The following is an 11,010-nucleotide window of genomic DNA, read 5'->3' as shown; positions in this document are numbered from 1 at the left end:
CTCTGTGTCTTCTTTCTCCGTGAGCACGTACGTACGTCAAGGTCAGTACGGGACGGGATGGCACGTACGAGTACGACCGGGTACGTGGCGGCCTTGCGGAGCTAGTACTAAACACCACCTTAGTTATATGTCTGAAGAGTACCATGTAGTCTTGCAGACAACCCAGCAAAAATGCTTCTGTATCACGGATTACGGACGCCTTGACACGTACAGTACTGTATTTGACAACTGTGTTGTGTATCAACTATCAAGCTAGCTGCACTGAAAAGATGCACTACCACTACGTAAAGAGAACTCAACATCAGGACAAAGAAAGTCCCTGTTTGTTCGGCTGCACTTTAAATCGGTTTGTTTAGCTTATTTTTTCAATCGAAACAGTGTTTTTCTCTCACAATATTTTAGTATAAATAATGTTTTTTAATATAAACAGTAAGGGAAAATGGTGTTCTTGCCCCTTACACAGATGTGCAATTGTGATTTTGCCCTCGTTTTTTCTAACTTTGTGATTTTGCCCTTAACTGTTCACAAGTCAACGCGATTTTACCCCTGGTCAACGCGAATTTGCCCCTGTTTTTACCGTTGACCAGGGGCAAAATCACGTTGACTTATGAACAGTTAAGGGCAAAATCACAAAGTTAAAAAAACAAGGACAAAATCATAATTTCACAACAAAGTAGAAGCAAAAACACAAGAGCCCCAAACACTAAATATTCCAGCTGAGCAGAACACTTATCCCACCCGGGAATGCGCTGAACTGGATCGGAGCAGACACTACTAGTGCACTGGCAGCTACGACATGTACGTACCTAGTACTGCCACGTACTAGCCCTTTTAGCTCTGTTTCTATATAAAAAAAAGAGAAAATTGGTTCTATAGCATCGAAAGGTTGCGACCTCCGTAAAATACCACTGAAAAAGTTTGCCCCCATAAAATAGCACTAAAAGTTGTCACCGTGAACTAAAATTAGCACTCCGTCAGGTTTTACGCTCAGATGCGTTCATTTGACCTAAACTCCAAAAATTAAGTGACATTTTTGCCCTTGCCTTATCCTCATTCCTGTCCACATACGGGAAAGTGAGCTGCGCCGCGCACGCCTGGGAGAGCCGCGCCGCGCTCGGTTCCACCTGGGAGCGCCGCCTCCGCGCGTCCGCCGGCCGCTGGGAGCTCCGAGGGCCTCCTGCGCTAGCCGCCGCGGCTTCCTCTCCCGCGCAGGTCGCTCCCCGTGTGGAGGCTGCGCCGTCCACCACGGGCTAGTACTCGCGCGGAGGCCGCGCCGCCTGCGCCGTCCGCCGCGGGCCGCTCGTCGTGCGGAGGCCGCGCCGCCTCCGCCCGTCCGTCGTCCGCCTGGGAGCTCCGAGGGCCTCCTACGCCGGCCGCCGTAGCTTCCTCTTCGCGCGCAGGCCGCTCCCCGTGTGGAGGCCGCGCCGTCCATCGCGGGCCGCTCGTCACGCGGAGGCCGCGCCGCCTGCGCCGTCCACCACCTCCTCCTCCTTGACTGCGTGTTGCGCCGGCCGTGACTCCTCCTCCTCCAGTGCGCATGCGGTGGAACAATGCATCGATCTGAGATCCCCGACGGATAAGAATGAAACCCTAGCTATCTACTTCATGGTTCGTAGTACAACTGAAATTAGTTACGAAGTCCGATTTGTGTGTACGATTTCACGTGGTGTGAGGATGGTCACCGATGAGAAAGGGCATCTGGAAGCAGTGTTAATTTTTTTTTGCACTGCTACTATTTCAGGATCGATCCAAACAATGCATGTCGAGTAGTGATTGATGTTTCTTCCTACTCAACTGTTGAGGATGGTCGATCTGTGTACAAAAAGGGTAGATGCTTGGACTGGTGGGTGGATGCAGAAGAGTACTCCATCATTGATATGGAAAATGATGTGTTCAAGCACTTTAGTTGGGCTAGTTATCAGGAGGCAAACTTTTGGTTTGTGGGTGAGAGTAATCTAACAATTCGCCTTGGTACGGACCAAGAACTTCTAACTTTGCTGCGAGCCTCAAAAATGGTGGAGTTTATCATGACCGTAGATAGATGTGAGCATGTTGATATGGCTTTAATTGAGATTGAAAGACAAGTGACCGATGAAGAGAATGACTTACAACTTGAGGTCACAGAAAAATTCAAGGAGATGCATGTGAGTGCAGAATTGGATGGTCTAGAATGGGCCATGGAACCTCAACTTGGTGTTACAGCTGCTGGTCCTTCTAGAGTAGAAGAGGAGGAGGAAGGTGACCAATATATGGAGCCGGGTGTTGACCATGAGGGAGATGATCCAGTTGGAGTTGATGAAGAGTGGAGGTATTTCAGGAAGGTACCTGAAGTAGGAAGCAATGAGAAAGTGCAGCAAGAAAAGAAGAAAATAGAGAGCAGCAAGAATGTAACTGAAGCTACAGATCCTGAGGCAGTGCCAAGTGATGAAGCCACCATGATGCAAGATGCTCCATATGTTGCACTCACTACATATGACAGAGACAACCCTGATATAAAGGAAGGTTCGACATTTACTGACAAAAAGGCCTTCATACTGATAATTAAGCAATATGCCATAAAAAGGGAGTTTCAAACATTTGTAGAGCATAGTGATAAATCAAGATATAGGGCAAGATGTGCAGATTCAGAGTGTGAATGGAAAGTTCATGCAAAGAAACTTCTTGGTTGACCCACTTTCATGGTATACTAATTGTTGTTTTCATGTTCTACCCATAATTTTTAGAATATACAGAATGTTTTATTTTTCATGTTCTCTACATATTTAAAGCAATATGCCTACATCATGGTAATGATGATATTATGATAACAATTTGGTTGTTACACTGAAGAACCGTATTTGTAGCAATTTATTTAAGATTTCATCACACTATTTTCTCCATTATTGATGATCATGATGCTGTACAGTGAGACTTAACAACAACACGGGGTGATCCTAGATGATTTAAGGACATTGGATGGACCAACATGTAGCTAAAATGTAGTATGAGAATCTGAAAATGTAGTGCATTCCTTGGTTTTCCCTAACCTTCTTGGGACTAAAAGGCATTGTTACTGTAATCTCTTTTGACCTGTGCAATTTTAGGTTTCTTGTTAGTACATAAATGTGACTAATTGAAATTTTCTAATAAAATTCCAAAACTAAGTTTGATGTATAATGATCTGTAACATTCGGTGTGCTGTTTCACTGGGGCTCTTCTGCTGTTGTTGAAGGCCCGAACAGGTGCCCAGAGACCCCGTCTATGCATGGGAGCCCCAAAAACACTTCGCAACATTTGGGGCCATGAGAGGGGCATTTGCAGCGCTTTTCCTTATGCCTTGGTTTTATTCTCCTTACTTGTTTGCGACTTATAATTTTTCTCTATATAATCTTTGTAGCAGAATAGAAGTATCTGATTTCACTAGCTATTCCTGATCAGTGACCATGCTTTGTTTCTTGGTTGCCCCACTTTCATGGTATACTAATTGTTGTTTTCATGTTCTACCCATAATTTTTAGAATGTACAGAATGTTTTATTTTTCATGTTCTCTACATATTTAAAGCAATATGCCTACATCATGGTAATGATGATATTATGATAACAATTTGGTTGTTACACTAAAGAACCGTATTTGTAGCAATTTATTTAAGATTTCATCACACTATTTTCTCCATTATTGATGATCATGATGCTGTACAGTGAGACTTAACAACAACACGGGGTGATCCTAGATGATTTAAGGACATTGGATGGACCAACATGTAGCTAAAATGTAGTATGAGAATCTGAAAATGTAGTGCATTCCTTGGTTTTCCCTAACCTTCTTGGGACTAAAAGGCATTGTTACTGTAATCTCTTTTGACCTGTGCAATTTTAGGTTTCTTCTTAGTACATAAATGTGACTAATTGAAATTTTCTAATAAAATTCCAAAACTAAGTTTGATGTATAATGATCTGTAACATTCGGTGTGCTGTTTCACCGGGGCTCTTCTGCTGTTGTTGAAGGCCCGAACAGGTGCCCAGAGACCCCGTCTATGCATGGGAGCCCCAAAAACACTTCGCAACATTTGGGGCCATGAGAGGGGCATTTGCAGCGCTTTTCCTTATGCCTTGGTTTTATTCTCCTTACTTGTTTGTGACTTGGAATTTTTCTCTATATAATCTTTGTAGCAGAATAGAAGTATCTGATTTCACTAGCTATTCCTGATCAGTGACCATGCTTTGTTTCTTGGTTGCCCCACTTTCATGGTATACTAATTGTTGTTTTCATGTTCTACCCATAATTTTTAGAATGTACAGAATGTTTTATTTTTCATGTTCTCTACATATTTAAAGCAATATGCCTACATCATGGTAATGATGATATTATGATAACAATTTGGTTGTTACACTGAAGAACCGTATTTGTAGCAATTTATTTAAGATTTCATCACACTATTTTCTCCATTATTGATGATCATGATGCTGTACAGTGAGACTTAACAACAACACGGGGTGATCCTAGATGATTTAAGGACATTGGATGGACCAACATGTAGCTAAAATGTAGTATGAGAATCTGAAAATGTAGTGCATTCCTTGGTTTTCCCTAACCTTCTTGGGACTAAAAGGCATTGTTACTGTAATCTCTTTTGACCTGTGCAATTTTAGGTTTCTTGTTAGTACATAAATGTGACTAATTGAAATTTTCTAATAAAATTCCAAAACTAAGTTTGATGTATAATGATCTGTAACATTCGGTGTGCTGTTTCACCGGGGCTCTTCTGCTGTTGTTGAAGGCCCGAACAGGTGCCCAGAGACCCCGTCTATGCATGGGAGCCCCAAAAACACTTCGCAACATTTGGGGCCATGAGAGGGGCATTTGCAACGCTTTTCCTTATGCCTTGGTTTTATTCTCCTTACTTGTTTGCGACTTGTAATTTTTCTCTATATAATCTTTGTAGCAGAATAGAAGTATCTGATTTCACTAGCTATTCCTGATCAGTGACCATGCTTTGTTTCTTGGTTGCCCCACTTTCATGGTATACTAATTGTTGTTTTCATGTTCTACCCATAATTTTTAGAATGTACATAATGTTTTATTTTTCATGTTCTCTACATATTTAAACACTAAATTTAGATCCTATATCTTCTATTATTTTCAGGTTGTGTCAATAGGTTCTAGCCATACCTGTGCTAGCACCAGCCAACTGAGGGGTAAGGAGGCTAGCAAAGCCTGGATTGCTGACAGAGCAACAGATATACTCAAGTCTACTCCAGACCTGGGAGCAAAGAAATTGCAAGTTGAGCTTGAAAGACAGTTCCCGATCAAAATGTCATATAATAAGGTGTGGGAAGGAAGGCAACTTGCACTAAAAGGCCTACATGGCACTTGGGACGAAAGTTTTAGAATGTTGTGGAGTTTCAAAGCCGAATTAGAAGGTACATGTCCTGGAAGCATAGTAGAGATTGATTGCAAGAAGAACAAAAAGGATGGTCAAGTCTATTTCTGTAGGATGTTTGTGGCCATCAAAGCATGTGTGAATGGATTTCTTGCTGGTTGCAGGCCATACCTAGGGGTTGATTCTACTCACCTCACAGGTAAATATAATGGACAGCTAGCTGCAGCAACAGCAATTGATGGACATAATTGGATGTACCCGGTGGCATATGGAATTTTTTACAAGGAGACAAAAGCTAATTGGACATGGTTTCTGAAGCAATTGAAGAGAGCAATTGGAACTCCACATGGACTCACAATACACACAGATGCTTGCAAAGGCTTAGAGATAGCAGTCCACGACGTCTTCCAAGGTGACGTTGAGCATAGAGAGTGTTTTAGGCACCTCATGCAGAATTTTAGAAAGCACTTCGATGGAGATGTGCTAAAGTACATGTGGCCTTGTGCTTGGGCATGTACTCCTAGGAGGCATCACTGGCTTTGGGACAAAATTGGAGAGAATTGTCCAGCAGCAATTCCTTACTTGGAAGCAGAGCACAAACAAATTTGGTCTCGAGCTAAGTTCTCAGGGGAATGCAAGGTTGATTATGTGAATAACAACATATCAGGGTCCTTCAACAATTGGATTAAAGAGACCAAAGGGTTCCCTGTGGATGTCCTCGTGGACACAATTAGGGGTATGATCAAGGCTGAGGTATCTGGATTGACTAAGGATAACTATCCTTGGAGGCATGCTGTGGATCTTGAAAGCAAGACATGTTCATGTGGGTAGTGGCATATTTCCGGTAAACCTTGCACACATGTTATTGCCTTTATAGGTTCCTTGAGACAAATAAAACTTGATGACTATGTGCATGACTACTACTCAGTTCATCGTTTCAAGGCTACTTATCAGTTTGAGGTGAACCCAATGGTTGGCAAGTCACAGTGGCCTATTGTTGATCCCGGGTTTCAAATGTTGCCTCCAAAGCTTGAAAGGTCCGCGGGTAGGCCAAGAGTGAAAAGGCTGAAGAGTAAGGGTGAGCCAGGAAAAATGGGTCCTTACCAATGCAAAAGATGCTTCAACTTTGGGCACATTGAGAAGGGTTGTCGTGAGCCCCCTACTGAACTTGGTATTGAATTACCACAACCAATACCTACTAAATCTAGGTAAATTAATTTTATGCTCCTATCACTTAGTACAATACCAATTCCTTTTGAGTATAATTGTTGATTACCTTGCTATTATGTAGGAAAAGGAAAGAAAAACCAAGTACTTCAAACTGCAAGAATGCTTCCAAAAAGTCCAAGAAGAATGCTACAGGAACCTCTACTTCTTCTGAGGTCCCTACTGAACTTGCTGTTGCACCTAGGTAAGTTGAACCTCTACTTCTTCAAACTTGCAGTAGGATACAAGTTTTAGTTCATGTGGTTGCTTAGAAAAATCTGCCATGCTGCAGAGTATATCACTGATATTATTAGAAAAATGATAGTACCATCGTACCAATTCATACATGCTTTCTTGAGGGTTCCCTGACTATGGTGAAGGTGGGATCCACTTCAAACAAAACTGGTAAAATCAACCAAGAAATCTAGAAACGAAAACCTACCATCTCTCTTACATAAAAAAAACTAGCATCTCTACTAATCCACTAATTGGAACCAACCCAGCATCTAGAAAGAAAAACAAAGCACGGCTTGTATATGCAATATATCGGTGACCCAAATACCTCACTGTATGTTCTGCAGGTTGAAGCCAACTAGATTCCTGTTAGTGTCCAGACCACAATTATTTGTGACTAGTAGTAACAGTTCCACAAAGCACTAGCATTCTAGAGTGCCAACTTTGTTCAAGTGCACGCAGTCAGTGCTTTTCAGAAAAGAAGTAAATAAAGAAAGAGGTTTTTTACCTTGTTGAGCATGCCAAAAACTGAGAACCTGCAGTTTCTTACCCTTCTTTAGCCCTTCCAATTCCCATGTAACTAGGGTGTTTATCTACTTGAAAAATCTGTAGTGCTTCATGAGCAGTTGCATCGAGTTTAAGGAACTTGTCTCTGTGATTATAAGTCAAGGTATTCAATGCTAACTAAAAAATAGATAGGAGAATGCTAACCTGTTAAAAATGTGTTCAGTCCATATTTCCAGAATATATATATATATATATATATATATGTTGGTTATAAACTAGACTATCACTGGAAGATGTCATGGGCAGTCTGTTGGTTACGGGCCGGCCAGCCAGGGCAGCAGTATGGCAGGTCGGATCTAATCTGACATACTGGCGTCCGGGACTATAAGCCCAGCTGACTGCCCATGTTAGAAGATGTACCACATAATCGATTTCTTTTTTTCCCCACATGCAAAATGATTTGATTACATTACTGTTCTGTAGTAAAAGAAAGGGAGGATGTGGTACTTCAAAATGCAAGAATGCTTCCAAAAAGTCCAAGAAGAATGCTACAGGAACCTCTACTTCTTTTGAGCCCCCTACTAAACTTGCTGTTGAACCTAGGTAAGTTGAACTTCAAGTTTCATGTTCTAGCTGAATTACCCTACATGCAAAATGACTACATTGCTGTTATGTAGGAAAAGAAAGGGAGGAGGTGGTACTTCAAAGAATGATACAGGAATAACCTCTACTTCTTTAGTCACTCAATCACCTGGTACAGCTACAGCTAGCCCCTCTACTTCCTTAACCATCCAAGCACCAGTTAGTCCAGGACCAACAACAAGAAGGATGGCAACTTCTGTTTCTACACCAACAAGACCACCAGGCACACCAGTGAGTCCAGGGCCAATAACAAGACGAATGGCAGCACAACTGGATACATCACCAGGAGGCATTGCTAGGAGGGTCATCATAAACTAGGCTAGTGTGATCCTGAATCATTTTATTGAACTGTTATTGTATGAAAAAGTCATGTACTGAATTTATTTTGGGCATGTGTTGTTCTGCATGTGTTGGATCAGACCAATATGGTTCATGTACTGTGAACCTATTTGGCCATGTGCTTGCAAGATGTGTTGGTCAATATTAGTCCATGTGTTGAACCAGAATATTTTTCATGTGCTTGGTTAATATTTAGTGCATATGGTGACTTGTATGTGTTAAAATGCTGTGAGTTCATGCCCTGTACTTTATTTTTATGTTTTTAGAGCTCCTATACCGGTTTGGGGCTCGTATGTTTTTAGAGCTTACCGGTTTGGGGGTATTTTGGTCTCAGTTAACAGACCTAACGCTCAAATCTAACAGAATGGTACTTTTAGTTCACGTGTGCACCTTTCAGTGGTATTTTACGGGACCGATGTCTTTCAATGGTATTTTACGGAAGTCACGATCTTTCGATGCTACAGAACCAAATTTCCTTAAAAAAAAGAGATCTAGACTAGGAGCAACTAGGTGGCTTTTCATTAAAAAGACAAATAGTCATCCAAATTTAGTACAAAAGAGGATTTGAACTTAGGTGGTTGAGTGTACTGCCACACCTCTCACCAAACCGGTTGAGCTAGGCTCACTTCCATTTAGCTCTGTTTCTCTGCGTTTTACGCTCCGTTTCCATTTCCATTTCCAATTTTAGTTTGTATGATCCTGTGGTGTCTCGCACAGTCGCACTCTTGCATGCTGCATGCTCTCATGTGACTGACTATCTGTAAGTGACCGAGGATATATGAAATCGATTGGAGAGGTGTGTAAAGCAAAGCGCCGGGTTTGTTGCGAATGCGGCCAAGCATTCCACCTCGAAAGCCTCGCGTTGTCGTGTGATTGTCTCCTGACCCCCCTGCCCGCCATCTCGCTCGGCACGTCACATGGGGCGTTTTTGTCTTCTTCTTCGTCTTCTGGTAGGCAACGACGTGCAAGCTACCTAGCAGCAGTTCACACTACTTGTCACTTGTCAGGGAAGCTAGAGTGCGAGCTGTCATGCAAAGCAACGGACTGATGACTGGCGATGGGGCGAGGATCACACATTCACACTTCTCCTGCACTCGTGGCGATCTCACCGCAGCCGTCTTGCGTGCAAACTATCATATCTACGCTAACAGACTAAGGTGGTGTATTGCCCTTCTAAATTTTAGCAGTTGTTCTGTCGAATATTTAATACATACATGGTCTATTAAATATAGACTAATTACACAGTTTACGACTAATTTACGAGACAAATCTTTTAAGTCTAATTAGTCTATGATTTGATAATATGGTGCTATAGTAAATATGTGCTAATGATGGATTAATTAGGCTTAAAAAATTCATCTCGTGAAGTACAGATTATGTAATTTATTTTTTTATTAGTATCCAAACATCTTTTCGATACACTTTCTAAATTTTAGTCACGTAAATTTTAGTCACGGGATCCAAATACCACCTAACTAACTATGCTTGACTGACTGACTGACTGACTGAATGAATAAAATAAAGCAGATGCATGATGGATCGGTGCAATGCCATGCCTTTTCGTCAATCATCTCATCTCCATGCATGCCGGACTAGTATTTGCCATGCATGCATCCTGATTCCTGCGAACAACTTTTAATAAAAAAACGCCACCGCTGCAGTAGTGCAGCAGGCATGACACATTGAGCTGTTTTGTTTTTAGACGGAGGCCTCCTAAGCAGCAGATCGATCGATCACCACTGAGTTATCTCCGACAATGGCAACCCAGGATACAGGATCCATTTCAGGTAGCGTTACAGATAAATGTTTCGATACTCATTTTTTTTTTGTCTTCTCCAGCAATAAGACAAAAAAGAGAACCCTTTCTGTAAACACTAGTAGAGAAATGGGTTGTAGTCCCGGTTGGCAACTGGCTTTAGTCCTGGTTTCCCAACCGGGACTACGAATCCGGGATTAAAGGTCCTGGCCTTTAGTCCCGGGTCACATAATCGGGACTAAAGGTCCATCATCAGGAGAAAAATAAACGAAATTGTAGGGAGACCTCTCTTGCGATGTGTGAGATTCGAACCCAGGACCTCTTTCCTCGCGCATAAACTCCTTACCAATTCAGCGGTACACCACATGTGACAGGGTCCTGGACACACTCCTTTTGAATTGACCTGTGGGGTACCTTTAGTCCCAGGTGGGAGACCTTTAATCCGGGTTGGTGACACCAACAGGAACTAAAAGGTCACCCTTTAGTCCCGATTGGTGTTATCAACCGGGACTAAAGGTGGCCTGCTGCGAAAGCGTGCCAGGACAGGGGCCTTTAGTCCCTGTTGGTAGCTTCAACCGGGACTAATTCTTACTTTACTTCCGGACGCAAAAAATACCGAGACTAAAGTCCAAAATTGAAGCGGATGAAAGGTCATTTCTCTACTAGTGAAATGGGTCTCCAGGAGAAATGATACTTAGATTTTAGGTTGTGCCTCTCCTGACACCTAAAATGAGTCCTCTATATAGGTACTCTGTTGGAGGACGATACAGTATCGGAGACCCATTTTGCGTTTGTTTGTCCTTATGGATCGCCTATTGGAGACGGTTGGCATCCACATCTCGTACTTAACAAAACACGTGTCAAAGGGCACGTTCGCGAAAAAACCGTAGGCATCCACATCACATACACTCTCATACGTTCAAAACTAACGTTTGACGAAAGAACACATGGATTGTATTCTTTTTT

General features: G+C 42.3%; 1 pseudogene; it reads left to right on the top strand.

Annotated features, from left to right (window-relative positions):
• The first annotated feature begins 5,258 nt into the window (after nucleotides 1-5,258).
• Nucleotides 5,259-8,296, top strand: LOC136473187 (uncharacterized; annotated as a pseudogene).
• Nucleotides 8,297-11,010: the final 2,714 nt, after the last annotated feature.

The sequence above is a fragment of the Miscanthus floridulus genome, chromosome 8, assembly GCF_019320115.1.
Source record: "Miscanthus floridulus cultivar M001 chromosome 8, ASM1932011v1, whole genome shotgun sequence".
NCBI lineage: Eukaryota > Viridiplantae > Streptophyta > Magnoliopsida > Poales > Poaceae > Miscanthus > Miscanthus floridulus.
The sequence above is the reverse complement of the archived record's forward strand: the minus strand, read 5'-3'. Positions and strand labels throughout refer to the sequence as shown.